We start from the raw sequence: 27,397 nt of genomic DNA on the forward strand, positions 1-27,397 counted from the left end.
ACTGTAATGGTACGAAAATGCAGTAATTAACTCAGTTTGAGGGAGAATGTGCTAACCAAGTTTGCCAAGAAAACTTTGAAAACGACAAAACAGTACGAATCGGCAGGTGATTTCTGAAATACGTCACCGCCTATTGATGTGTAGGAGTGTAGAGTTCCAAATTTGATTTGTAACCACGAATTTATTCCTTAGTCGTCTCGTCTCGTCTCGTCTCGTCTCGTCCCGCAGACGTTTGTCGTGCTTGCGCTGTCATATGGACCACGACCCGAGCGGCAGCGAGCGGCAGTCGAGCAAAGTCGGGACAAGTCGGGACGGGGACAGGGACAGGGATAGGAATGGTGCGAATGCACTGCAAACTACGCAGACACCTGGTGTGAGGCGAGGCGAGGCGAGGCGAGGAAGCCCACATCGCTACCAGTGGCGCCCTCCAGCACGACACTGCCACACCCCGCACAGGCCCTCCGCTGAACACCAGGGACAAGATGCGTCCTCCGCTAGTGTCGAAGGCTGCACGCGCCCAGCAAATGACAGGGGGTGCAACGAGCAGCAGTGCGTCTCACACACGCGGCGGTGCGCCCGCCAATTCGGCCGTCGCTCTGCTGGGACGCCGGGCGCGCCTCCCCGCGCCGTCCTCGAGGAACTGGCGGTTGCGGAAGGAAGCGCTTTCGTCAAATGCGGCCGAAAACTAACATTTTGTGTGTTGGGAGAAAAGCCGAACGCGAATTCTGCCGTGCTCCTACATTAGATGAGCGCCAACGGCCATACCATGATGAATACACCGGTTCTCGTCCGATCACCGGAGTTAAGCATCATCGGGCCCGGCTAGTACTTGGATGGGTGACCGCCTGGGAAACCCAGGTGCTGTTGGCTCCCTTCCTTTTTTTTTATGTCGCCAGCCCAATTTTCAAACTACCTTTCTGTTGTGACAAAGATGCTTCCTTAAGCCTTTTAAACTACTGTAATGGTACGAAAATGCAGTAATTAACTCAGTTTGAGGGAGAATGTGCTAACCAAGTTTGCCAAGAAGACTTTGAAAACGACAAAACAGTACGAATCGGCAGGTGATTTCTGAAATACGTCACCGCCTATTGTTGTGTAGGAGTGTAGAGTTCCAAATTTGATTTGTAACCACGAATTTATTCCTTAGTCGTCTCGTCTCGTCTCGTCTCGTCTCGTCCCGCAGACGTTTGTCGTGCTTGCGCTGTCATATGGACCACGACCCGAGCGGCAGCGAGCGGCAGTCGAGCAAAGTCGGGACAAGTCGGGACGGGGACAGGGACAGGGATAGGAATGGTGCGAATGCACTGCAAACTACGCAGACACCTGGTGTGAGGCGAGGCGAGGCGAGGCGAGGAAGCCCACATCGCTACCAGTGGCGCCCTCCAGCACGACACTGCCACACCCCGCAGAGGCCCTCCGCTGAACACCAGGGACAAGATGCGTCCTCCGCTAGTGTCGAAGGCTGCACGCGCCCAGCAAATGACAGGGGGTGCAACGAGCAGCAGTGCGTCTCACACACGCGGCGGTGCGCCCGCCAATTCGGCCGTCGCTCTGCTGGGACGCCGGGCGCGCCTCCCCGCGCCGTCCTCGAGGAACTGGCGGTTGCGGAAGGAAGCGCTTTCGTCAAATGCGGCCGAAAACTAACATTTTGTGTGTTGGGAGAAAAGCCGAACGCGAATTCTGCCGTGCTCCTACATTAGATGAGCGCCAACGGCCATACCATGATGAATACACCGGTTCTCGTCCGATCACCGAAGTTAAGCATCATCGGGCCCAGCTAGTACTTGGATGGGTGACCGCCTGGGAAACCCGGGTGCTGTTGGCTCCCTTCCTTTTTTTTTTATGTCGCCAGCCCAATTTTCAACCTCCCTTTCTGTTGTGAGAAAGATGCTTCCTTAAGCCTTTTAAACTACTGTAATGGTACGAAAATGCAGTAATTAACTCAGTTTGAGGGAGAATGTGCTAACCAAGTTTGCCAAGAAAACTTTGAAAACGACAAAACAGTACGAATCGGCAGGTGATTTCTGAAATACGTCACCGCCTATTGATGTGTAGGAGTGTAGAGTTCCAAATTTGATTTGTAACCACGAATTTATTCCTTAGTCGTCTCGTCTCGTCTCGTCTCGTCTCGTCCCGCAGACGTTTGTCGTGCTTGCGCTGTCATATGGACCACGACCCGAGCGGCAGCGAGCGGCAGTCGAGCAAAGTCGGGACAAGTCGGGACGGGGACAGGGACAGGGATAGGAATGGTGCGAATGCACTGCAAACTACGCAGACACCTGGTGTGAGGCGAGGCGAGGCGAGGCGAGGAAGCCCACATCGCTACCAGTGGCGCCCTCCAGCACGACACTGCCACACCCCGCACAGGCCCTCCGCTGAACACCAGGGACAAGATGCGTCCTCCGCTAGTGTCGAAGGCTGCACGCGCCCAGCAAATGACAGGGGGTGCAACGAGCAGCAGTGCGTCTCACACACGCGGCGGTGCGCCCGCCAATTCGGCCGTCGCTCTGCTGGGACGCCGGGCGCGCCTCCCCGCGCCGTCCTCGAGGAACTGGCGGTTGCGGAAGGAAGCGCTCTCGTCAAATGCGGCCGAAAACTAACATTTTGTGTGTTGGGAGAAAAGCCGAACGCGAATTCTGCCGTGCTCCTACATTAGATGAGCGCCAACGGCCATACCATGATGAATACACCGGTTCTCGTCCGATCACCGGAGTTAAGCATCATCGGGCCCGGCTAGTACTTGGATGGGTGACCGCCTGGGAAACCCAGGTGCTGTTGGCTCCCTTCCTTTTTTTTTTTATGTCGCCAGCCCAATTTTCAAACTACCTTTCTGTTGTGAGAAAGATGCTTCCTTAAGCCTTTTAAACTACTGTAATGGTACGAAAATGCAGTAATTAACTCAGTTTGAGGGAGAATGTGCTAACCAAGTTTGCCAAGAAGACTTTGAAAACGACAAAACAGTACGAATCGGCAGGTGATTTCTGAAATACGTCACCGCCTATTGTTGTGTAGGAGTGTAGAGTTCCAAATTTGATTTGTAACCACGAATTTATTCCTTAGTCGTCTCGTCTCGTCTCGTCTCGTCTCGTCCCGCAGACGTTTGTCGTGCTTGCGCTGTCATATGGACCACGACCCGAGCGGCAGCGAGCGGCAGTCGAGCAAAGTCGGGACAAGTCGGGACGGGGACAGGGACAGGGATAGGAATGGTGCGAATGCACTGCAAACTACGCAGACACCTGGTGTGAGGCGAGGCGAGGCGAGGCGAGGAAGCCCACATCGCTACCAGTGGCGCCCTCCAGCACGACACTGCCACACCCCGCAGAGGCCCTCCGCTGAACACCAGGGACAAGATGCGTCCTCCGCTAGTGTCGAAGGCTGCACGCGCCCAGCAAATGACAGGGGGTGCAACGAGCAGCAGTGCGTCTCACACACGCGGCGGTGCGCCCGCCAATTCGGCCGTCGCTCTGCTGGGACGCCGGGCGCGCCTCCCCGCGCCGTCCTCGAGGAACTGGCGGTTGCGGAAGGAAGCGCTTTCGTCAAATGCGGCCGAAAACTAACATTTTGTGTGTTGGGAGAAAAGCCGAACGCGAATTCTGCCGTGCTCCTACATTAGATGAGCGCCAACGGCCATACCATGATGAATACACCGGTTCTCGTCCGATCACCGAAGTTAAGCATCATCGGGCCCAGCTAGTACTTGGATGGGTGAATGCCTGGGAAACCCGGGTGCTGTTGGCTCCCTTCCTTTTTTTTTTATGTCGCCAGCCCAATTTTCAACCTCCCTTTCTGTTGTGAGAAAGATGCTTCCTTAAGCCTTTTAAACTACTGTAATGGTACGAAAATGCAGTAATTAACTCAGTTTGAGGGAGAATGTGCTAACCAAGTTTGCCAAGAAAACTTTGAAAACGACAAAACAGTACGAATCGGCAGGTGATTTCTGAAATACGTCACCGCCTATTGATGTGTAGGAGTGTAGAGTTCCAAATTTGATTTGTAACCACGAATTTATTCCTTAGTCGTCTCGTCTCGTCTCGTCTCGTCTCGTCCCGCAGACGTTTGTCGTGCTTGCGCTGTCATATGGACCACGACCCGAGCGGCAGCGAGCGGCAGTCGAGCAAAGTCGGGACAAGTCGGGACGGGGACAGGGACAGGGATAGGAATGGTGCGAATGCACTGCAAACTACGCAGACACCTGGTGTGAGGCGAGGCGAAGCGAGGAAGCCCACATCGCTACCAGTGGCGCCCTCCAGCACTATAATGCCACACCCCGCACAGGCCCTCCGCTGAACACCAGGGACAAGATGCGTCCTCCGCTAGTGTCGAAGGCTGCACGCGCCCAGCAAATGACAGGGGGTGCAACGAGCAGCAGTGCGTCTCACACACGCGGCGGTGCGCCCGCCAATTCGGCCGTCGCTCTGCTGGGACGCCGGGCGCGCCTCCCCGCGCCGTCCTCGAGGAACTGGCGGTTGCGGAAGGAAGCGCTCTCGTCAAATGCGGCCGAAAACTAACATTTTGTGTGTTGGGAGAAAAGCCGAACGCGAATTCTGCCGTGCTCCTACATTAGATGAGCGCCAACGGCCATACCATGATGAATACACCGGTTCTCCTCCGATCACCGAAGTTAAGCTTCATCGGGCCCGGCTAGTACTTGGATGGGTGACCGCCTGGGAAACCCAGGTGCTGTTGGCTCCCTTCCTTTTTTTTTATGTCGCCAGCCCAATTTTCAAACTACCTTTCTGTTGTGACAAAGATGCTTCCTTAAGCCTTTTAAACTACTGTAATGGTACGAAAATGCAGTAATTAACTCAGTTTGAGGGAGAATGTGCTAACCAAGTTTGCCAAGAAAACTTTGAAAACGACAAAACAGTACGAATCGGCAGGTGATTTCTGAAATACGTCACCGCCTATTGATGTGTAGGAGTGTAGAGTTCCAAATTTGATTTGTAACCACGAATTTATTCCTTAGTCGTCTCGTCTCGTCTCGTCTCGTCTCGTCCCGCAGACGTTTGTCGTGCTTGCGCTGTCATATGGACCACGACCCGAGCGGCAGCGAGCGGCAGTCGAGCAAAGTCGGGACAAGTCGGGACGGGGACAGGGACAGGGATAGGAATGGTGCGAATGCACTGCAAACTACGCAGACACCTGGTGTGAGGCGAGGCGAGGCGAGGCGAGGAAGCCCACATCGCTACCAGTGGCGCCCTCCAGCACGACACTGCCACACCCCGCACAGGCCCTCCGCTGAACACCAGGGACAAGATGCGTCCTCCGCTAGTGTCGAAGGCTGCACGCGCCCAGCAAATGACAGGGGGTGCAACGAGCAGCAGTGCGTCTCACACACGCGGCGGTGCGCCCGCCAATTCGGCCGTCGCTCTGCTGGGACGCCGGGCGCGCCTCCCCGCGCCGTCCTCGAGGAACTGGCGGTTGCGGAAGGAAGCGCTCTCGTCAAATGCGGCCGAAAACTAACATTTTGTGTGTTGGGAGAAAAGCCGAACGCGAATTCTGCCGTGCTCCTACATTAGATGAGCGCCAACGGCCATACCATGATGAATACACCGGTTCTCGTCCGATCACCGGAGTTAAGCATCATCGGGCCCGGCTAGTACTTGGATGGGTGACCGCCTGGGAAACCCAGGTGCTGTTGGCTCCCTTCCTTTTTTTTTTTATGTCGCCAGCCCAATTTTCAAACTACCTTTCTGTTGTGAGAAAGATGCTTCCTTAAGCCTTTTAAACTACTGTAATGGTACGAAAATGCAGTAATTAACTCAGTTTGAGGGAGAATGTGCTAACCAAGTTTGCCAAGAAGACTTTGAAAACGACAAAACAGTACGAATCGGCAGGTGATTTCTGAAATACGTCACCGCCTATTGTTGTGTAGGAGTGTAGAGTTCCAAATTTGATTTGTAACCACGAATTTATTCCTTAGTCGTCTCGTCTCGTCTCGTCTCGTCTCGTCCCGCAGACGTTTGTCGTGCTTGCGCTGTCATATGGACCACGACCCGAGCGGCAGCGAGCGGCAGTCGAGCAAAGTCGGGACAAGTCGGGACGGGGACAGGGACAGGGATAGGAATGGTGCGAATGCACTGCAAACTACGCAGACACCTGGTGTGAGGCGAGGCGAGGCGAGGCGAGGAAGCCCACATCGCTACCAGTGGCGCCCTCCAGCACGACACTGCCACACCCCGCAGAGGCCCTCCGCTGAACACCAGGGACAAGATGCGTCCTCCGCTAGTGTCGAAGGCTGCACGCGCCCAGCAAATGACAGGGGGTGCAACGAGCAGCAGTGCGTCTCACACACGCGGCGGTGCGCCCGCCAATTCGGCCGTCGCTCTGCTGGGACGCCGGGCGCGCCTCCCCGCGCCGTCCTCGAGGAACTGGCGGTTGCGGAAGGAAGCGCTTTCGTCAAATGCGGCCGAAAACTAACATTTTGTGTGTTGGGAGAAAAGCCGAACGCGAATTCTGCCGTGCTCCTACATTAGATGAGCGCCAACGGCCATACCATGATGAATACACCGGTTCTCGTCCGATCACCGAAGTTAAGCATCATCGGGCCCAGCTAGTACTTGGATGGGTGAATGCCTGGGAAACCCGGGTGCTGTTGGCTCCCTTCCTTTTTTTTTTATGTCGCCAGCCCAATTTTCAACCTCCCTTTCTGTTGTGAGAAAGATGCTTCCTTAAGCCTTTTAAACTACTGTAATGGTACGAAAATGCAGTAATTAACTCAGTTTGAGGGAGAATGTGCTAACCAAGTTTGCCAAGAAAACTTTGAAAACGACAAAACAGTACGAATCGGCAGGTGATTTCTGAAATACGTCACCGCCTATTGATGTGTAGGAGTGTAGAGTTCCAAATTTGATTTGTAACCACGAATTTATTCCTTAGTCGTCTCGTCTCGTCTCGTCTCGTCTCGTCCCGCAGACGTTTGTCGTGCTTGCGCTGTCATATGGACCACGACCCGAGCGGCAGCGAGCGGCAGTCGAGCAAAGTCGGGACAAGTCGGGACGGGGACAGGGACAGGGATAGGAATGGTGCGAATGCACTGCAAACTACGCAGACACCTGGTGTGAGGCGAGGCGAAGCGAGGAAGCCCACATCGCTACCAGTGGCGCCCTCCAGCACTATAATGCCACACCCCGCAGAGGCCCTCCGCTGAACACCAGGGACAAGATGCGTCCTCCGCTAGTGTCGAAGGCTGCACGCGCCCAGCAAATGACAGGGGGTGCAACGAGCAGCAGTGCGTCTCACACACGCGGCGGTGCGCCCGCCAATTCGGCCGTCGCTCTGCTGGGACGCCGGGCGCGCCTCCCCGCGCCGTCCTCGAGGAACTGGCGGTTGCGGAAGGAAGCGCTCTCGTCAAATGCGGCCGAAAACTAACATTTTGTGTGTTGGGAGAAAAGCCGAACGCGAATTCTGCCGTGCTCCTACATTAGATGAGCGCCAACGGCCATACCATGATGAATACACCGGTTCTCCTCCGATCACCGAAGTTAAGCTTCATCGGGCCCGGCTAGTACTTGGATGGGTGACCGCCTGGGAAACCCAGGTGCTGTTGGCTCCCTTCCTTTTTTTTTATGTCGCCAGCCCAATTTTCAAACTACCTTTCTGTTGTGACAAAGATGCTTCCTTAAGCCTTTTAAACTACTGTAATGGTACGAAAATGCAGTAATTAACTCAGTTTGAGGGAGAATGTGCTAACCAAGTTTGCCAAGAAAACTTTGAAAACGACAAAACAGTACGAATCGGCAGGTGATTTCTGAAATACGTCACCGCCTATTGATGTGTAGGAGTGTAGAGTTCCAAATTTGATTTGTAACCACGAATTTATTCCTTAGTCGTCTCGTCTCGTCTCGTCTCGTCTCGTCCCGCAGACGTTTGTCGTGCTTGCGCTGTCATATGGACCACGACCCGAGCGGCAGCGAGCGGCAGTCGAGCAAAGTCGGGACAAGTCGGGACGGGGACAGGGACAGGGATAGGAATGGTGCGAATGCACTGCAAACTACGCAGACACCTGGTGTGAGGCGAGGCGAGGCGAGGCGAGGAAGCCCACATCGCTACCAGTGGCGCCCTCCAGCACGACACTGCCACACCCCGCACAGGCCCTCCGCTGAACACCAGGGACAAGATGCGTCCTCCGCTAGTGTCGAAGGCTGCACGCGCCCAGCAAATGACAGGGGGTGCAACGAGCAGCAGTGCGTCTCACACACGCGGCGGTGCGCCCGCCAATTCGGCCGTCGCTCTGCTGGGACGCCGGGCGCGCCTCCCCGCGCCGTCCTCGAGGAACTGGCGGTTGCGGAAGGAAGCGCTCTCGTCAAATGCGGCCGAAAACTAACATTTTGTGTGTTGGGAGAAAAGCCGAACGCGAATTCTGCCGTGCTCCTACATTAGATGAGCGCCAACGGCCATACCATGATGAATACACCGGTTCTCGTCCGATCACCGGAGTTAAGCATCATCGGGCCCGGCTAGTACTTGGATGGGTGACCGCCTGGGAAACCCAGGTGCTGTTGGCTCCCTTCCTTTTTTTTTTTATGTCGCCAGCCCAATTTTCAAACTACCTTTCTGTTGTGAGAAAGATGCTTCCTTAAGCCTTTTAAACTACTGTAATGGTACGAAAATGCAGTAATTAACTCAGTTTGAGGGAGAATGTGCTAACCAAGTTTGCCAAGAAGACTTTGAAAACGACAAAACAGTACGAATCGGCAGGTGATTTCTGAAATACGTCACCGCCTATTGTTGTGTAGGAGTGTAGAGTTCCAAATTTGATTTGTAACCACGAATTTATTCCTTAGTCGTCTCGTCTCGTCTCGTCTCGTCTCGTCCCGCAGACGTTTGTCGTGCTTGCGCTGTCATATGGACCACGACCCGAGCGGCAGCGAGCGGCAGTCGAGCAAAGTCGGGACAAGTCGGGACGGGGACAGGGACAGGGATAGGAATGGTGCGAATGCACTGCAAACTACGCAGACACCTGGTGTGAGGCGAGGCGAGGCGAGGCGAGGAAGCCCACATCGCTACCAGTGGCGCCCTCCAGCACGACACTGCCACACCCCGCAGAGGCCCTCCGCTGAACACCAGGGACAAGATGCGTCCTCCGCTAGTGTCGAAGGCTGCACGCGCCCAGCAAATGACAGGGGGTGCAACGAGCAGCAGTGCGTCTCACACACGCGGCGGTGCGCCCGCCAATTCGGCCGTCGCTCTGCTGGGACGCCGGGCGCGCCTCCCCGCGCCGTCCTCGAGGAACTGGCGGTTGCGGAAGGAAGCGCTTTCGTCAAATGCGGCCGAAAACTAACATTTTGTGTGTTGGGAGAAAAGCCGAACGCGAATTCTGCCGTGCTCCTACATTAGATGAGCGCCAACGGCCATACCATGATGAATACACCGGTTCTCGTCCGATCACCGAAGTTAAGCATCATCGGGCCCAGCTAGTACTTGGATGGGTGAATGCCTGGGAAACCCGGGTGCTGTTGGCTCCCTTCCTTTTTTTTTATGTCGCCAGCCCAATTTTCAACCTCCCTTTCTGTTGTGAGAAAGATGCTTCCTTAAGCCTTTTAAACTACTGTAATGGTACGAAAATGCAGTAATTAACTCAGTTTGAGGGAGAATGTGCTAACCAAGTTTGCCAAGAAAACTTTGAAAACGACAAAACAGTACGAATCGGCAGGTGATTTCTGAAATACGTCACCGCCTATTGTTGTGTAGGAGTGTAGAGTTCCAAATTTGATTTGTAACCACGAATTTATTCCTTAGTCGTCTCGTCTCGTCTCGTCTCGTCTCGTCCCGCAGACGTTTGTCGTGCTTGCGCTGTCATATGGACCACGACCCGAGCGGCAGCGAGCGGCAGTCGAGCAAAGTCGGGACAAGTCGGGACGGGGACAGGGACAGGGATAGGAATGGTGCGAATGCACTGCAAACTACGCAGACACCTGGTGTGAGGCGAGGCGAGGCGAGGCGAGGAAGCCCACATCGCTACCAGTGGCGCCCTCCAGCACGACACTGCCACACCCCGCAGAGGCCCTCCGCTGAACACCAGGGACAAGATGCGTCCTCCGCTAGTGTCGAAGGCTGCACGCGCCCAGCAATTGACAGGGGGTGCAACGAGCAGCAGTGCGTCTCACACACGCGGCGGTGCGCCCGCCAATTCGGCCGTCGCTCTGCTGGGACGCCGGGCGCGCCTCCCCGCGCCGTCCTCGAGGAACTGGCGGTTGCGGAAGGAAGCGCTCTCGTCAAATGCGGCCGAAAACTAACATTTTGTGTGTTGGGAGAAAAGCCGAACGCGAATTCTGCCGTGCTCCTACATTAGATGAGCGCCAACGGCCATACCATGATGAATACACCGGTTCTCGTCCGATCACCGGAGTTAAGCATCATCGGGCCCGGCTAGTACTTGGATGGGTGACCGCCTGGGAAACCCAGGTGCTGTTGGCTCCCTTCCTTTTTTTTTTTATGTCGCCAGCCCAATTTTCAAACTACCTTTCTGTTGTGAGAAAGATGCTTCCTTAAGCCTTTTAAACTACTGTAATGGTACGAAAATGCAGTAATTAACTCAGTTTGAGGGAGAATGTGCTAACCAAGTTTGCCAAGAAGACTTTGAAAACGACAAAACAGTACGAATCGGCAGGTGATTTCTGAAATACGTCACCGCCTATTGTTGTGTAGGAGTGTAGAGTTCCAAATTTGATTTGTAACCACGAATTTATTCCTTAGTCGTCTCGTCTCGTCTCGTCTCGTCTCGTCCCGCAGACGTTTGTCGTGCTTGCGCTGTCATATGGACCACGACCCGAGCGGCAGCGAGCGGCAGTCGAGCAAAGTCGGGACAAGTCGGGACGGGGACAGGGACAGGGATAGGAATGGTGCGAATGCACTGCAAACTACGCAGACACCTGGTGTGAGGCGAGGCGAGGCGAGGCGAGGAAGCCCACATCGCTACCAGTGGCGCCCTCCAGCACGACACTGCCACACCCCGCAGAGGCCCTCCGCTGAACACCAGGGACAAGATGCGTCCTCCGCTAGTGTCGAAGGCTGCACGCGCCCAGCAAATGACAGGGGGTGCAACGAGCAGCAGTGCGTCTCACACACGCGGCGGTGCGCCCGCCAATTCGGCCGTCGCTCTGCTGGGACGCCGGGCGCGCCTCCCCGCGCCGTCCTCGAGGAACTGGCGGTTGCGGAAGGAAGCGCTTTCGTCAAATGCGGCCGAAAACTAACATTTTGTGTGTTGGGAGAAAAGCCGAACGCGAATTCTGCCGTGCTCCTACATTAGATGAGCGCCAACGGCCATACCATGATGAATACACCGGTTCTCGTCCGATCACCGAAGTTAAGCATCATCGGGCCCAGCTAGTACTTGGATGGGTGAATGCCTGGGAAACCCGGGTGCTGTTGGCTCCCTTCCTTTTTTTTTTATGTCGCCAGCCCAATTTTCAACCTCCCTTTCTGTTGTGAGAAAGATGCTTCCTTAAGCCTTTTAAACTACTGTAATGGTACGAAAATGCAGTAATTAACTCAGTTTGAGGGAGAATGTGCTAACCAAGTTTGCCAAGAAAACTTTGAAAACGACAAAACAGTACGAATCGGCAGGTGATTTCTGAAATACGTCACCGCCTATTGATGTGTAGGAGTGTAGAGTTCCAAATTTGATTTGTAACCACGAATTTATTCCTTAGTCGTCTCGTCTCGTCTCGTCTCGTCTCGTCCCGCAGACGTTTGTCGTGCTTGCGCTGTCATATGGACCACGACCCGAGCGGCAGCGAGCGGCAGTCGAGCAAAGTCGGGACAAGTCGGGACGGGGACAGGGACAGGGATAGGAATGGTGCGAATGCACTGCAAACTACGCAGACACCTGGTGTGAGGCGAGGCGAAGCGAGGAAGCCCACATCGCTACCAGTGGCGCCCTCCAGCACTATAATGCCACACCCCGCACAGGCCCTCCGCTGAACACCAGGGACAAGATGCGTCCTCCGCTAGTGTCGAAGGCTGCACGCGCCCAGCAAATGACAGGGGGTGCAACGAGCAGCAGTGCGTCTCACACACGCGGCGGTGCGCCCGCCAATTCGGCCGTCGCTCTGCTGGGACGCCGGGCGCGCCTCCCCGCGCCGTCCTCGAGGAACTGGCGGTTGCGGAAGGAAGCGCTCTCGTCAAATGCGGCCGAAAACTAACATTTTGTGTGTTGGGAGAAAAGCCGAACGCGAATTCTGCCGTGCTCCTACATTAGATGAGCGCCAACGGCCATACCATGATGAATACACCGGTTCTCCTCCGATCACCGAAGTTAAGCTTCATCGGGCCCGGCTAGTACTTGGATGGGTGACCGCCTGGGAAACCCAGGTGCTGTTGGCTCCCTTCCTTTTTTTTTATGTCGCCAGCCCAATTTTCAAACTACCTTTCTGTTGTGACAAAGATGCTTCCTTAAGCCTTTTAAACTACTGTAATGGTACGAAAATGCAGTAATTAACTCAGTTTGAGGGAGAATGTGCTAACCAAGTTTGCCAAGAAGACTTTGAAAACGACAAAACAGTACGAATCGGCAGGTGATTTCTGAAATACGTCACCGCCTATTGTTGTGTAGGAGTGTAGAGTTCCAAATTTGATTTGTAACCACGAATTTATTCCTTAGTCGTCTCGTCTCGTCTCGTCTCGTCTCGTCCCGCAGACGTTTGTCGTGCTTGCGCTGTCATATGGACCACGACCCGAGCGGCAGCGAGCGGCAGTCGAGCAAAGTCGGGACAAGTCGGGACGGGGACAGGGACAGGGATAGGAATGGTGCGAATGCACTGCAAACTACGCAGACACCTGGTGTGAGGCGAGGCGAGGCGAGGCGAGGAAGCCCACATCGCTACCAGTGGCGCCCTCCAGCACGACACTGCCACACCCCGCAGAGGCCCTCCGCTGAACACCAGGGACAAGATGCGTCCTCCGCTAGTGTCGAAGGCTGACCGCGCCCAGCGAATGACAGGGGGTGCAACGAGCAGCAGTGCGTCTCACACACGCGGCGGTGCGCCCGCCAATTCGGCCGTCGCTCTGCTGGGACGCCGGGCGCGCCTCCCCGCGCCGTCCTCGAGGAACTGGCGGTTGCGGAAGGAAGCGCTTTCGTCAAATGCGGCCGAAAACTAACATTTTGTGTGTTGGGAGAAAAGCCGAACGCGAATTCTGCCGTGCTCCTACATTAGATGAGCGCCAACGGCCATACCATGATGAATACACCGGTTCTCGTCCGATTACCGAAGTTAAGCATCATCGGGCCCCGCTAGTACTTGGATGGGTGACCGCCTGGGAAACCCGGGTGCTGTTGGCTCACTTCCTTTTTTTTTTATGTCGCCAGCCCAATTTTCAAACTACCTTTCTGTTGTGAGAAAGATGCTTCCTTAAGCCTTTTAAACTACTGTAATGGTACGAAAATGCAGTAATTAACTCAGTTTGAGGGAGAATGTGCTAACCAAGTTTGCCAAGAAAACTTTGAAAACGACAAAACAGTACGAATCGGCAGGTGATTTCTGAAATACGTCACCGCCTATTGATGTGTAGGAGTGTAGAGTTCCAAATTTGATTTGTAACCACGAATTTATTCCTTAGTCGTCTCGTCTCGTCTCGTCTCGTCTCGTCCCGCAGACGTTTGTCGTGCTTGCGCTGTCATATGGACCACGACCCGAGCGGCAGCGAGCGGCAGTCGAGCAAAGTCGAGACAAGTCGGGACGGGGACAGGGACAGGGATAGGAATGGTGCGAATGCACTGCAAACTACGCAGACACCTGGTGTGAGGCGAGGCGAAGCGAGGAAGCCCACATCGCTACCAGTGGCGCCCTCCAGCACGATAATGCCACACCCCGCACAGGCCCTCCGCTGAACACCAGGGACAAGATGCGTCCTCCGCTAGTGTCGAAGGCTGCACGCGCCCAGCAAATGACAGGGGGTGCAACGAGCAGCAGTGCGTCTCACACACGCGGCGGTGCGCCCGCCAATTCGGCCGTCGCTCTGCTGGGACGCCGGGCGCGCCTCCCCGCGCCGTCCTCGAGGAACTGGCGGTTGCGGAAGGAAGCGCTCTCGTCAAATGCGGCCGAAAACTAACTTTTTGTGTGTTGGGAGAAAAGCCGAACGCGAATTCTGCCGTGCTCCTACATTAGATGAGCGCCAACGGCCATACCATGATGAATACACCGGTTCTCCTCCGATCACCGAAGTTAAGCTTCATCGGGCCCGGCTAGTACTTGGATGGGTGACCGCCTGGGAAACCCAGGTGCTGTTGGCTCCCTTCCTTTTTTTTTTATGTCGCCAGCCCAATTTTCAACCTCCCTTTCTGTTGTGAGAAAGATGCTTCCTTAAGCCTTTTAAACTACTGTAATGGTACGAAAATGCAGTAATTAACTCAGTTTGAGGGAGAATGTGCTAACCAAGTTTGCCAAGAAAACTTTGAAAACGACAAAACAGTACGAATCGGCAGGTGATTTCTGAAATACGTCACCGCCTATTGATGTGTAGGAGTGTAGAGTTCCAAATTTGATTTGTAACCACGAATTTATTCCTTAGTCGTCTCGTCTCGTCTCGTCTCGTCTCGTCCCGCAGACGTTTGTCGTGCTTGCGCTGTCATATGGACCACGACCCGAGCGGCAGCGAGCGGCAGTCGAGCAAAGTCGGGACAAGTCGGGACGGGGACAGGGACAGGGATAGGAATGGTGCGAATGCACTGCAAACTACGCAGACACCTGGTGTGAGGCGAGGCGAGGCGAGGCGAGGAAGCCCACATCGCTACCAGTGGCGCCCTCCAGCACGACACTGCCACACCCCGCACAGGCCCTCCGCTGAACACCAGGGACAAGATGCGTCCTCCGCTAGTGTCGAAGGCTGCACGCGCCCAGCAAATGACAGGGGGTGCAACGAGCAGCAGTGCGTCTCACACACGCGGCGGTGCGCCCGCCAATTCGGCCGTCGCTCTGCTGGGACGCCGGGCGCGCCTCCCCGCGCCGTCCTCGAGGAACTGGCGGTTGCGGAAGGAAGCGCTCTCGTCAAATGCGGCCGAAAACTAACATTTTGTGTGTTGGGAGAAAAGCCGAACGCGAATTCTGCCGTGCTCCTACATTAGATGAGCGCCAACGGCCATACCATGATGAATACACCGGTTCTCGTCCGATCACCGGAGTTAAGCATCATCGGGCCCGGCTAGTACTTGGATGGGTGACCGCCTGGGAAACCCAGGTGCTGTTGGCTCCCTTCCTTTTTTTTTATGTCGCCAGCCCAATTTTCAAACTACCTTTCTGTTGTGAGAAAGATGCTTCCTTAAGCCTTTTAAACTACTGTAATGGTACGAAAATGCAGTAATTAACTCAGTTTGAGGGAGAATGTGCTAACCAAGTTTGCCAAGAAGACTTTGAAAACGACAAAACAGTACGAATCGGCAGGTGATTTCTGAAATACGTCACCGCCTATTGTTGTGTAGGAGTGTAGAGTTCCAAATTTGATTTGTAACCACGAATTTATTCCTTAGTCGTCTCGTCTCGTCTCGTCTCGTCTCGTCCCGCAGACGTTTGTCGTGCTTGCGCTGTCATATGGACCACGACCCGAGCGGCAGCGAGCGGCAGTCGAGCAAAGTCGGGACAAGTCGGGACGGGGACAGGGACAGGGATAGGAATGGTGCGAATGCACTGCAAACTACGCAGACACCTGGTGTGAGGCGAGGCGAGGCGAGGCGAGGAAGCCCACATCGCTACCAGTGGCGCCCTCCAGCACGACACTGCCACACCCCGCAGAGGCCCTCCGCTGAACACCAGGGACAAGATGCGTCCTCCGCTAGTGTCGAAGGCTGCACGCGCCCAGCAATTGACAGGGGGTGCAACGAGCAGCAGTGCGTCTCACACACGCGGCGGTGCGCCCGCCAATTCGGCCGTCGCTCTGCTGGGACGCCGGGCGCGCCTCCCCGCGCCGTCCTCGAGGAACTGGCGGTTGCGGAAGGAAGCGCTTTCGTCAAATGCGGCCGAAAACTAACATTTTGTGTGTTGGGAGAAAAGCCGAACGCGAATTCTGCCGTGCTCCTACATTAGATGAGCGCCAACGGCCATACCATGATGAATACACCGGTTCTCGTCCGATTACCGAAGTTAAGCATCATCGGGCCCCGCTAGTACTTGGATGGGTGACCGCCTGGGAAACCCGGGTGCTGTTGGCTCACTTCCTTTTTTTTTTATGTCGCCAGCCCAATTTTCAAACTACCTTTCTGTTGTGAGAAAGATGCTTCCTTAAGCCTTTTAAACTACTGTAATGGTACGAAAATGCAGTAATTAACTCAGTTTGAGGGAGAATGTGCTAACCAAGTTTGCCAAGAAAACTTTGAAAACGACAAAACAGTACGAATCGGCAGGTGATTTCTGAAATACGTCACCGCCTATTGATGTGTAGGAGTGTAGAGTTCCAAATTTGATTTGTAACCACGAATTTATTCCTTAGTCGTCTCGTCTCGTCTCGTCTCGTCTCGTCCCGCAGACGTTTGTCGTGCTTGCGCTGTCATATGGACCACGACCCGAGCGGCAGCGAGCGGCAGTCGAGCAAAGTCGAGACAAGTCGGGACGGGGACAGGGACAGGGATAGGAATGGTGCGAATGCACTGCAAACTACGCAGACACCTGGTGTGAGGCGAGGCGAAGCGAGGAAGCCCACATCGCTACCAGTGGCGCCCTCCAGCACGATAATGCCACACCCCGCACAGGCCCTCCGCTGAACACCAGGGACAAGATGCGTCCTCCGCTAGTGTCGAAGGCTGCACGCGCCCAGCAAATGACAGGGGGTGCAACGAGCAGCAGTGCGTCTCACACACGCGGCGGTGCGCCCGCCAATTCGGCCGTCGCTCTGCTGGGACGCCGGGCGCGCCTCCCCGCGCCGTCCTCGAGGAACTGGCGGTTGCGGAAGGAAGCGCTCTCGTCAAATGCGGCCGAAAACTAACTTTTTGTGTGTTGGGAGAAAAGCCGAACGCGAATTCTGCCGTGCTCCTACATTAGATGAGCGCCAACGGCCATACCATGATGAATACACCGGTTCTCCTCCGATCACCGAAGTTAAGCTTCATCGGGCCCGGCTAGTACTTGGATGGGTGACCGCCTGGGAAACCCAGGTGCTGTTGGCTCCCTTCCTTTTTTTTTTATGTCGCCAGCCCAATTTTCAACCTCCCTTTCTGTTGTGAGAAAGATGCTTCCTTAAGCCTTTTAAACTACTGTAATGGTACGAAAATGCAGTAATTAACTCAGTTTGAGGGAGAATGTGCTAACCAAGTTTGCCAAGAAAACTTTGAAAACGACAAAACAGTACGAATCGGCAGGTGATTTCTGAAATACGTCACCGCCTATTGATGTGTAGGAGTGTAGAGTTCCAAATTTGATTTGTAACCACGAATTTATTCCTTAGTCGTCTCGTCTCGTCTCGTCTCGTCTCGTCCCGCAGACGTTTGTCGTGCTTGCGCTGTCATATGGACCACGACCCGAGCGGCAGCGAGCGGCAGTCGAGCAAAGTCGGGACAAGTCGGGACGGGGACAGGGACAGGGATAGGAATGGTGCGAATGCACTGCAAACTACGCAGACACCTGGTGTGAGGCGAGGCGAGGCGAGGCGAGGAAGCCCACATCGCTACCAGTGGCGCCCTCCAGCACGACACTGCCACACCCCGCACAGGCCCTCCGCTGAACACCAGGGACAAGATGCGTCCTCCGCTAGTGTCGAAGGCTGCACGCGCCCAGCAAATGACAGGGGGTGCAACGAGCAGCAGTGCGTCTCACACACGCGGCGGTGCGCCCGCCAATTCGGCCGTCGCTCTGCTGGGACGCCGGGCGCGCCTCCCCGCGCCGTCCTCGAGGAACTGGCGGTTGCGGAAGGAAGCGCTCTCGTCAAATGCGGCCGAAAACTAACATTTTGTGTGTTGGGAGAAAAGCCGAACGCGAATTCTGCCGTGCTCCTACATTAGATGAGCGCCAACGGCCATACCATGATGAATACACCGGTTCTCGTCCGATCACCGGAGTTAAGCATCATCGGGCCCGGCTAGTACTTGGATGGGTGACCGCCTGGGAAACCCAGGTGCTGTTGGCTCCCTTCCTTTTTTTTTATGTCGCCAGCCCAATTTTCAAACTACCTTTCTGTTGTGAGAAAGATGCTTCCTTAAGCCTTTTAAACTACTGTAATGGTACGAAAATGCAGTAATTAACTCAGTTTGAGGGAGAATGTGCTAACCAAGTTTGCCAAGAAGACTTTGAAAACGACAAAACAGTACGAATCGGCAGGTGATTTCTGAAATACGTCACCGCCTATTGTTGTGTAGGAGTGTAGAGTTCCAAATTTGATTTGTAACCACGAATTTATTCCTTAGTCGTCTCGTCTCGTCTCGTCTCGTCTCGTCCCGCAGACGTTTGTCGTGCTTGCGCTGTCATATGGACCACGACCCGAGCGGCAGCGAGCGGCAGTCGAGCAAAGTCGGGACAAGTCGGGACGGGGACAGGGACAGGGATAGGAATGGTGCGAATGCACTGCAAACTACGCAGACACCTGGTGTGAGGCGAGGCGAGGCGAGGCGAGGAAGCCCACATCGCTACCAGTGGCGCCCTCCAGCACGACACTGCCACACCCCGCAGAGGCCCTCCGCTGAACACCAGGGACAAGATGCGTCCTCCGCTAGTGTCGAAGGCTGCACGCGCCCAGCAATTGACAGGGGGTGCAACGAGCAGCAGTGCGTCTCACACACGCGGCGGTGCGCCCGCCAATTCGGCCGTCGCTCTGCTGGGACGCCGGGCGCGCCTCCCCGCGCCGTCCTCGAGGAACTGGCGGTTGCGGAAGGAAGCGCTTTCGTCAAATGCGGCCGAAAACTAACATTTTGTGTGTTGGGAGAAAAGCCGAACGCGAATTCTGCCGTGCTCCTACATTAGATGAGCGCCAACGGCCATACCATGATGAATACACCGGTTCTCGTCCGATTACCGAAGTTAAGCATCATCGGGCCCCGCTAGTACTTGGATGGGTGACCGCCTGGGAAACCCGGGTGCTGTTGGCTCACTTCCTTTTTTTTTTATGTCGCCAGCCCAATTTTCAAACTACCTTTCTGTTGTGAGAAAGATGCTTCCTTAAGCCTTTTAAACTACTGTAATGGTACGAAAATGCAGTAATTAACTCAGTTTGAGGGAGAATGTGCTAACCAAGTTTGCCAAGAAAACTTTGAAAACGACAAAACAGTACGAATCGGCAGGTGATTTCTGAAATACGTCACCGCCTATTGATGTGTAGGAGTGTAGAGTTCCAAATTTGATTTGTAACCACGAATTTATTCCTTAGTCGTCTCGTCTCGTCTCGTCTCGTCTCGTCCCGCAGACGTTTGTCGTGCTTGCGCTGTCATATGGACCACGACCCGAGCGGCAGCGAGCGGCAGTCGAGCAAAGTCGAGACAAGTCGGGACGGGGACAGGGACAGGGATAGGAATGGTGCGAATGCACTGCAAACTACGCAGACACCTGGTGTGAGGCGAGGCGAAGCGAGGAAGCCCACATCGCTACCAGTGGCGCCCTCCAGCACGATAATGCCACACCCCGCACAGGCCCTCCGCTGAACACCAGGGACAAGATGCGTCCTCCGCTAGTGTCGAAGGCTGCACGCGCCCAGCAAATGACAGGGGGTGCAACGAGCAGCAGTGCGTCTCACACACGCGGCGGTGCGCCCGCCAATTCGGCCGTCGCTCTGCTGGGACGCCGGGCGCGCCTCCCCGCGCCGTCCTCGAGGAACTGGCGGTTGCGGAAGGAAGCGCTCTCGTCAAATGCGGCCGAAAACTAACTTTTTGTGTGTTGGGAGAAAAGCCGAACGCGAATTCTGCCGTGCTCCTACATTAGATGAGCGCCAACGGCCATACCATGATGAATACACCGGTTCTCGTCCGATCACCGGAGTTAAGCATCATCGGGCCCGGCTAGTACTTGGATGGGTGACCGCCTGGGAAACCCAGGTGCTGTTGGCTCCCTTCCTTTTTTTTTATGTCGCCAGCCCAATTTTCAAACTACCTTTCTGTTGTGAGAAAGATGCTTCCTTAAGCCTTTTAAACTACTGTAATGGTACGAAAATGCAGTAATTAACTCAGTTTGAGGGAGAATGTGCTAACCAAGTTTGCCAAGAAGACTTTGAAAACGACAAAACAGTACGAATCGGCAGGTGATTTCTGAAATACGTCACCGCCTATTGTTGTGTAGGAGTGTAGAGTTCCAAATTTGATTTGTAACCACGAATTTATTCCTTAGTCGTCTCGTCTCGTCTCGTCTCGTCTCGTCCCGCAGACGTTTGTCGTGCTTGCGCTGTCATATGGACCACGACCCGAGCGGCAGCGAGCGGCAGTCGAGCAAAGTCGGGACAAGTCGGGACGGGGACAGGGACAGGGATAGGAATGGTGCGAATGCACTGCAAACTACGCAGACACCTGGTGTGAGGCGAGGCGAGGCGAGGCGAGGAAGCCCACATCGCTACCAGTGGCGCCCTCCAGCACGACACTGCCACACCCCGCAGAGGCCCTCCGCTGAACACCAGGGACAAGATGCGTCCTCCGCTAGTGTCGAAGGCTGCACGCGCCCAGCAAATGACAGGGGGTGCAACGAGCAGCAGTGCGTCTCACACACGCGGCGGTGCGCCCGCCAATTCGGCCGTCGCTCTGCTGGGACGCCGGGCGCGCCTCCCCGCGCCGTCCTCGAGGAACTGGCGGTTGCGGAAGGAAGCGCTTTCGTCAAATGCGGCCGAAAACTAACATTTTGTGTGTTGGGAGAAAAGCCGAACGCGAATTCTGCCGTGCTCCTACATTAGATGAGCGCCAACGGCCATACCATGATGAATACACCGGTTCTCGTCCGATCACCGAAGTTAAGCATCATCGGGCCCAGCTAGTACTTGGATGGGTGACCGCCTGGGAAACCCGGGTGCTGTTGGCTCCCTTCCTTTTTTTTTTATGTCGCCAGCCCAATTTTCAACCTCCCTTTCTGTTGTGAGAAAGATGCTTCCTTAAGCCTTTTAAACTACTGTAATGGTACGAAAATGCAGTAATTAACTCAGTTTGAGGGAGAATGTGCTAACCAAGTTTGCCAAGAAAACTTTGAAAACGACAAAACAGTACGAATCGGCAGGTGATTTCTGAAATACGTCACCGCCTATTGATGTGTAGGAGTGTAGAGTTCCAAATTTGATTTGTAACCACGAATTTATTCCTTAGTCGTCTCGTCTCGTCTCGTCTCGTCTCGTCCCGCAGACGTTTGTCGTGCTTGCGCTGTCATATGGACCACGACCCGAGCGGCAGCGAGCGGCAGTCGAGCAAAGTCGGGACAAGTCGGGACGGGGACAGGGACAGGGATAGGAATGGTGCGAATGCACTGCAAACTACGCAGACACCTGGTGTGAGGCGAGGCGAGGCGAGGCGAGGAAGCCCACATCGCTACCAGTGGCGCCCTCCAGCACGACACTGCCACACCCCGCACAGGCCCTCCGCTGAACACCAGGGACAAGATGCGTCCTCCGCTAGTGTCGAAGGCTGCACGCGCCCAGCAAATGACAGGGGGTGCAACGAGCAGCAGTGCGTCTCACACACGCGGCGGTGCGCCCGCCAATTCGGCCGTCGCTCTGCTGGGACGCCGGGCGCGCCTCCCCGCGCCGTCCTCGAGGAACTGGCGGTTGCGGAAGGAAGCGCTCTCGTCAAATGCGGCCGAAAACTAACATTTTGTGTGTTGGGAGAAAAGCCGAACGCGAATTCTGCCGTGCTCCTACATTAGATGAGCGCCAACGGCCATACCATGATGAATACACCGGTTCTCGTCCGATCACCGGAGTTAAGCATCATCGGGCCCGGCTAGTACTTGGATGGGTGACCGCCTGGGAAACCCAGGTGCTGTTGGCTCCCTTCCTTTTTTTTTTTATGTCGCCAGCCCAATTTTCAAACTACCTTTCTGTTGTGAGAAAGATGCTTCCTTAAGCCTTTTAAACTACTGTAATGGTACGAAAATGCAGTAATTAACTCAGTTTGAGGGAGAATGTGCTAACCAAGTTTGCCAAGAAGACTTTGAAAACGACAAAACAGTACGAATCGGCAGGTGATTTCTGAAATACGTCACCGCCTATTGTTGTGTAGGAGTGTAGAGTTCCAAATTTGATTTGTAACCACGAATTTATTCCTTAGTCGTCTCGTCTCGTCTCGTCTCGTCTCGTCCCGCAGACGTTTGTCGTGCTTGCGCTGTCATATGGACCACGACCCGAGCGGCAGCGAGCGGCAGTCGAGCAAAGTCGGGACAAGTCGGGACGGGGACAGGGACAGGGATAGGAATGGTGCGAATGCACTGCAAACTACGCAGACACCTGGTGTGAGGCGAGGCGAGGCGAGGCGAGGAAGCCCACATCGCTACCAGTGGCGCCCTCCAGCACGACACTGCCACACCCCGCACAGGCCCTCCGCTGAACACCAGGGACAAGATGCGTCCTCCGCTAGTGTCGAAGGCTGCACGCGCCCAGCAAATGACAGGGGGTGCAACGAGCAGCAGTGCGTCTCACACACGCGGCGGTGCGCCCGCCAATTCGGCCGTCGCTCTGCTGGGACGCCGGGCGCGCCTCCCCGCGCCGTCCTCGAGGAACTGGCGGTTGCGGAAGGAAGCGCTTTCGTCAAATGCGGCCGAAAACTAACATTTTGTGTGTTGGGAGAAAAGCCGAACGCGAATTCTGCCGTGCTCCTACATTAGATGAGCGCCAACGGCCATACCATGATGAATACACCGGTTCTCGTCCGATCACCGAAGTTAAGCATCATCGGGCCCAGCTAGTACTTGGATGGGTGAATGCCTGGGAAACCCGGGTGCTGTTGGCTCCCTTCCTTTTTTTTTTATGTCGCCAGCCCAATTTTCAACCTCCCTTTCTGTTGTGAGAAAGATGCTTCCTTAAGCCTTTTAAACTACTGTAATGGTACGAAAATGCAGTAATTAACTCAGTTTGAGGGAGAATGTGCTAACCAAGTTTGCCAAGAAAACTTTGAAAACGACAAAACAGTACGAATCGGCAGGTGATTTCTGAAATACGTCACCGCCTATTGATGTGTAGGAGTGTAGAGTTCCAAATTTGATTTGTAACCACGAATTTATTCCTTAGTCGTCTCGTCTCGTCTCGTCTCGTCTCGTCCCGCAGACGTTTGTCGTGCTTGCGCTGTCATATGGACCACGACCCGAGCGGCAGCGAGCGGCAGTCGAGCAAAGTCGGGACAAGTCGGGACGGGGACAGGGACAGGGATAGGAATGGTGCGAATGCACTGCAAACTACGCAGACACCTGGTGTGAGGCGAGGCGAAGCGAGGAAGCCCACATCGCTACCAGTGGCGCCCTCCAGCACTATAATGCCACACCCCGCACAGGCCCTCCGCTGAACACCAGGGACAAGATGCGTCCTCCGCTAGTGTCGAAGGCTGCACGCGCCCAGCAAATGACAGGGGGTGCAACGAGCAGCAGTGCGTCTCACACACGCGGCGGTGCGCCCGCCAATTCGGCCGTCGCTCTGCTGGGACGCCGGGCGCGCCTCCCCGCGCCGTCCTCGAGGAACTGGCGGTTGCGGAAGGAAGCGCTCTCGTCAAATGCGGCCGAAAACTAACATTTTGTGTGTTGGGAGAAAAGCCGAACGCGAATTCTGCCGTGCTCCTACATTAGATGAGCGCCAACGGCCATACCATGATGAATACACCGGTTCTCCTCCGATCACCGAAGTTAAGCTTCATCGGGCCCGGCTAGTACTTGGATGGGTGACCGCCTGGGAAACCCGGGTGCTGTTGGCTCCCTTCCTTTTTTTTTATGTCGCCAGCCCAATTTTCAAACTACCTTTCTGTTGTGACAAAGATGCTTCCTTAAGCCTTTTAAACTACTGTAATGGTACGAAAATGCAGTAATTAACTCAGTTTGAGGGAGAATGTGCTAACCAAGTTTGCCAAGAAGACTTTGAAAACGACAAAACAGTACGAATCGGCAGGTGATTTCTGAAATACGTCACCGCCTATTGTTGTGTAGGAGTGTAGAGTTCCAAATTTGATTTGTAACCACGAATTTATTCCTTAGTCGTCTCGTCTCGTCTCGTCTCGTCTCGTCCCGCAGACGTTTGTCGTGCTTGCGCTGTCATATGGACCACGACCCGAGCGGCAGCGAGCGGCAGTCGAGCAAAGTCGGGACAAGTCGGGACGGGGACAGGGACAGGGATAGGAATGGTGCGAATGCACTGCAAACTACGCAGACACCTGGTGTGAGGCGAGGCGAGGCGAGGCGAGGAAGCCCACATCGCTACCAGTGGCGCCCTCCAGCACGACACTGCCACACCCCGCAGAGGCCCTCCGCTGAACACCAGGGACAAGATGCGTCCTCCGCTAGTGTCGAAGGCTGCACGCGCCCAGCAATTGACAGGGGGTGCAACGAGCAGCAGTGCGTCTCACACACGCGGCGGTGCGCCCGCCAATTCGGCCGTCGCTCTGCTGGGACGCCGGGCGCGCCTCCCCGCGCCGTCCTCGAGGAACTGGCGGTTGCGGAAGGAAGCGCTTTCGTCAAATGCGGCCGAAAACTAACATTTTGTGTGTTGGGAGAAAAGCCGAACGCGAATTCTGCCGTGCTCCTACATTAGATGAGCGCCAACGGCCATACCATGATGAATACACCGGTTCTCGTCCGATTACCGAAGTTAAGCATCATCGGGCCCCGCTAGTACTTGGATGGGTGACCGCCTGGGAAACCCGGGTGCTGTTGGCTCACTTCCTTTTTTTTTTATGTCGCCAGCCCAATTTTCAAACTACCTTTCTGTTGTGAGAAAGATGCTTCCTTAAGCCTTTTAAACTACTGTAATGGTACGAAAATGCAGTAATTAACTCAGTTTGAGGGAGAATGTGCTAACCAAGTTTGCCAAGAAAACTTTGAAAACGACAAAACAGTACGAATCGGCAGGTGATTTCTGAAATACGTCACCGCCTATTGATGTGTAGGAGTGTAGAGTTCCAAATTTGATTTGTAACCACGAATTTATTCCTTAGTCGTCTCGTCTCGTCTCGTCTCGTCTCGTCCCGCAGACGTTTGTCGTGCTTGCGCTGTCATATGGACCACGACCCGAGCGGCAGCGAGCGGCAGTCGAGCAAAGTCGAGACAAGTCGGGACGGGGACAGGGACAGGGATAGGAATGGTGCGAATGCACTGCAAACTACGCAGACACCTGGTGTGAGGCGAGGCGAAGCGAGGAAGCCCACATCGCTACCAGTGGCGCCCTCCAGCACGATAATGCCACACCCCGCACAGGCCCTCCGCTGAACACCAGGGACAAGATGCGTCCTCCGCTAGTGTCGAAGGCTGCACGCGCCCAGCAAATGACAGGGGGTGCAACGAGCAGCAGTGCGTCTCACACACGCGGCGGTGCGCCCGCCAATTCGGCCGTCGCTCTGCTGGGACGCCGGGCGCGCCTCCCCGCGCCGTCCTCGAGGAACTGGCGGTTGCGGAAGGAAGCGCTCTCGTCAAATGCGGCCGAAAACTAACTTTTTGTGTGTTGGGAGAAAAGCCGAACGCGAATTCTGCCGTGCTCCTACATTAGATGAGCGCCAACGGCCATACCATGATGAATACACCGGTTCTCCTCCGATCACCGAAGTTAAGCTTCATCGGGCCCGGCTAGTACTTGGATGGGTGACCGCCTGGGAAACCCAGGTGCTGTTGGCTCCCTTCCTTTTTTTTTATGTCGCCAGCCCAATTTTCAAACTACCTTTCTGTTGTGACAAAGATGCTTCCTTAAGCCTTTTAAACTACTGTAATGGTACGAAAATGCAGTAATTAACTCAGTTTGAGGGAGAATGTGCTAACCAAGTTTGCCAAGAAGACTTTGAAAACGACAAAACAGTACGAATCGGCAGGTGATTTCTGAAATACGTCACCGCCTATTGTTGTGTAGGAGTGTAGAGTTCCAAATTTGATTTGTAACCACGAATTTATTCCTTAGTCGTCTCGTCTCGTCTCGTCTCGTCTCGTCCCGCAGACGTTTGTCGTGCTTGCGCTGTCATATGGACCACGACCCGAGCGGCAGCGAGCGGCAGTCGAGCAAAGTCGGGACAAGTCGGGACGGGGACAGGGACAGGGATAGGAATGGTGCGAATGCACTGCAAACTACGCAGACACCTGGTGTGAGGCGAGGCGAGGCGAGGCGAGGAAGCCCACATCGCTACCAGTGGCGCCCTCCAGCACGACACTGCCACACCCCGCAGAGGCCCTCCGCTGAACACCAGGGACAAGATGCGTCCTCCGCTAGTGTCGAAGGCTGCACGCGCCCAGCAATTGACAGGGGGTGCAACGAGCAGCAGTGCGTCTCACACACGCGGCGGTGCGCCCGCCAATTCGGCCGTCGCTCTGCTGGGACGCCGGGCGCGCCTCCCCGCGCCGTCCTCGAGGAACTGGCGGTTGCGGAAGGAAGCGCTTTCGTCAAATGCGGCCGAAAACTAACATTTTGTGTGTTGGGAGAAAAGCCGAACGCGAATTCTGCCGTGCTCCTACATTAGATGAGCGCCAACGGCCATACCATGATGAATACACCGGTTCTCGTCCGATTACCGAAGTTAAGCATCATCGGGCCCCGCTAGTACTTGGATGGGTGACCGCCTGGGAAACCCGGGTGCTGTTGGCTCACTTCCTTTTTTTTTTATGTCGCCAGCCCAATTTTCAAACTACCTTTCTGTTGTGAGAAAGATGCTTCCTTAAGCCTTTTAAACTACTGTAATGGTACGAAAATGCAGTAATTAACTCAGTTTGAGGGAGAATGTGCTAACCAAGTTTGCCAAGAAAACTTTGAAAACGACAAAACAGTACGAATCGGCAGGTGATTTCTGAAATACGTCACCGCCTATTGATGTGTAGGAGTGTAGAGTTCCAAATTTGATTTGTAACCACGAATTTATTCCTTAGTCGTCTCGTCTCGTCTCGTCTCGTCTCGTCCCGCAGACGTTTGTCGTGCTTGCGCTGTCATATGGACCACGACCCGAGCGGCAGCGAGCGGCAGTCGAGCAAAGTCGAGACAAGTCGGGACGGGGACAGGGACAGGGATAGGAATGGTGCGAATGCACTGCAAACTACGCAGACACCTGGTGTGAGGCGAGGCGAAGCGAGGAAGCCCACATCGCTACCAGTGGCGCCCTCCAGCACGATAATGCCACACCCCGCACAGGCCCTCCGCTGAACACCAGGGACAAGATGCGTCCTCCGCTAGTGTCGAAGGCTGCACGCGCCCAGCAAATGACAGGGGGTGCAACGAGCAGCAGTGCGTCTCACACACGCGGCGGTGCGCCCGCCAATTCGGCCGTCGCTCTGCTGGGACGCCGGGCGCGCCTCCCCGCGCCGTCCTCGAGGAACTGGCGGTTGCGGAAGGAAGCGCTTTCGTCAAATGCGGC

At 55.1% G+C, this 27,397-nt stretch overlaps 1 protein-coding gene and 28 non-coding genes across 29 annotated transcripts in view; all 29 read left to right on the top strand.

Moving 5' to 3' along the window:
- Positions 1-27,397, top strand: part of LOC126101548 (proteoglycan 4-like) — a 77,947-nt gene that overhangs the window by 8,296 nt on the left and 42,254 nt on the right. The window lies entirely within an intron of this gene.
- LOC126102945 (5S ribosomal RNA) lies at positions 752-870 on the top strand. Its single transcript, XR_007523197.1, has one exon. It is a non-coding gene; the product is annotated as a 5S ribosomal RNA (ribosomal RNA).
- LOC126101724 (5S ribosomal RNA) lies at positions 1,707-1,825 on the top strand. The gene has a single exon (XR_007522447.1). It is a non-coding gene; the product is annotated as a 5S ribosomal RNA (ribosomal RNA).
- Positions 2,663-2,781, top strand: LOC126102946 (5S ribosomal RNA). The gene has a single exon (XR_007523199.1). It is a non-coding gene; the product is annotated as a 5S ribosomal RNA (ribosomal RNA).
- Positions 3,620-3,738, top strand: LOC126102073 (5S ribosomal RNA). The gene has a single exon (XR_007522767.1). It is a non-coding gene; the product is annotated as a 5S ribosomal RNA (ribosomal RNA).
- LOC126101749 (5S ribosomal RNA) lies at positions 4,571-4,689 on the top strand. Its single transcript, XR_007522470.1, has one exon. It is a non-coding gene; the product is annotated as a 5S ribosomal RNA (ribosomal RNA).
- On the top strand, positions 5,526-5,644 carry LOC126102947 (5S ribosomal RNA). The gene has a single exon (XR_007523200.1). It is a non-coding gene; the product is annotated as a 5S ribosomal RNA (ribosomal RNA).
- Positions 6,483-6,601, top strand: LOC126102074 (5S ribosomal RNA). The gene has a single exon (XR_007522768.1). It is a non-coding gene; the product is annotated as a 5S ribosomal RNA (ribosomal RNA).
- Positions 7,434-7,552, top strand: LOC126101750 (5S ribosomal RNA). Its single transcript, XR_007522471.1, has one exon. It is a non-coding gene; the product is annotated as a 5S ribosomal RNA (ribosomal RNA).
- On the top strand, positions 8,389-8,507 carry LOC126102948 (5S ribosomal RNA). The gene has a single exon (XR_007523201.1). It is a non-coding gene; the product is annotated as a 5S ribosomal RNA (ribosomal RNA).
- On the top strand, positions 9,346-9,464 carry LOC126102076 (5S ribosomal RNA). Its single transcript, XR_007522769.1, has one exon. It is a non-coding gene; the product is annotated as a 5S ribosomal RNA (ribosomal RNA).
- LOC126102950 (5S ribosomal RNA) lies at positions 10,301-10,419 on the top strand. Its single transcript, XR_007523203.1, has one exon. It is a non-coding gene; the product is annotated as a 5S ribosomal RNA (ribosomal RNA).
- LOC126102077 (5S ribosomal RNA) lies at positions 11,258-11,376 on the top strand. The gene has a single exon (XR_007522770.1). It is a non-coding gene; the product is annotated as a 5S ribosomal RNA (ribosomal RNA).
- On the top strand, positions 12,209-12,327 carry LOC126101751 (5S ribosomal RNA). The gene has a single exon (XR_007522472.1). It is a non-coding gene; the product is annotated as a 5S ribosomal RNA (ribosomal RNA).
- LOC126102019 (5S ribosomal RNA) lies at positions 13,164-13,282 on the top strand. Its single transcript, XR_007522718.1, has one exon. It is a non-coding gene; the product is annotated as a 5S ribosomal RNA (ribosomal RNA).
- On the top strand, positions 14,115-14,233 carry LOC126101753 (5S ribosomal RNA). Its single transcript, XR_007522474.1, has one exon. It is a non-coding gene; the product is annotated as a 5S ribosomal RNA (ribosomal RNA).
- Positions 15,071-15,189, top strand: LOC126102952 (5S ribosomal RNA). Its single transcript, XR_007523204.1, has one exon. It is a non-coding gene; the product is annotated as a 5S ribosomal RNA (ribosomal RNA).
- Positions 16,026-16,144, top strand: LOC126102022 (5S ribosomal RNA). Its single transcript, XR_007522720.1, has one exon. It is a non-coding gene; the product is annotated as a 5S ribosomal RNA (ribosomal RNA).
- Positions 16,977-17,095, top strand: LOC126101754 (5S ribosomal RNA). The gene has a single exon (XR_007522475.1). It is a non-coding gene; the product is annotated as a 5S ribosomal RNA (ribosomal RNA).
- On the top strand, positions 17,933-18,051 carry LOC126102953 (5S ribosomal RNA). The gene has a single exon (XR_007523205.1). It is a non-coding gene; the product is annotated as a 5S ribosomal RNA (ribosomal RNA).
- On the top strand, positions 18,888-19,006 carry LOC126102023 (5S ribosomal RNA). Its single transcript, XR_007522721.1, has one exon. It is a non-coding gene; the product is annotated as a 5S ribosomal RNA (ribosomal RNA).
- LOC126102954 (5S ribosomal RNA) lies at positions 19,839-19,957 on the top strand. The gene has a single exon (XR_007523206.1). It is a non-coding gene; the product is annotated as a 5S ribosomal RNA (ribosomal RNA).
- LOC126101725 (5S ribosomal RNA) lies at positions 20,794-20,912 on the top strand. Its single transcript, XR_007522448.1, has one exon. It is a non-coding gene; the product is annotated as a 5S ribosomal RNA (ribosomal RNA).
- LOC126102955 (5S ribosomal RNA) lies at positions 21,750-21,868 on the top strand. The gene has a single exon (XR_007523207.1). It is a non-coding gene; the product is annotated as a 5S ribosomal RNA (ribosomal RNA).
- Positions 22,707-22,825, top strand: LOC126102078 (5S ribosomal RNA). Its single transcript, XR_007522771.1, has one exon. It is a non-coding gene; the product is annotated as a 5S ribosomal RNA (ribosomal RNA).
- Positions 23,658-23,776, top strand: LOC126101804 (5S ribosomal RNA). The gene has a single exon (XR_007522520.1). It is a non-coding gene; the product is annotated as a 5S ribosomal RNA (ribosomal RNA).
- Positions 24,613-24,731, top strand: LOC126102024 (5S ribosomal RNA). Its single transcript, XR_007522722.1, has one exon. It is a non-coding gene; the product is annotated as a 5S ribosomal RNA (ribosomal RNA).
- LOC126101755 (5S ribosomal RNA) lies at positions 25,564-25,682 on the top strand. Its single transcript, XR_007522476.1, has one exon. It is a non-coding gene; the product is annotated as a 5S ribosomal RNA (ribosomal RNA).
- LOC126102025 (5S ribosomal RNA) lies at positions 26,519-26,637 on the top strand. Its single transcript, XR_007522723.1, has one exon. It is a non-coding gene; the product is annotated as a 5S ribosomal RNA (ribosomal RNA).

Source organism: Schistocerca cancellata, chromosome 9, assembly GCF_023864275.1.
Source record: "Schistocerca cancellata isolate TAMUIC-IGC-003103 chromosome 9, iqSchCanc2.1, whole genome shotgun sequence".
Lineage (NCBI taxonomy): Eukaryota > Metazoa > Arthropoda > Insecta > Orthoptera > Acrididae > Schistocerca > Schistocerca cancellata.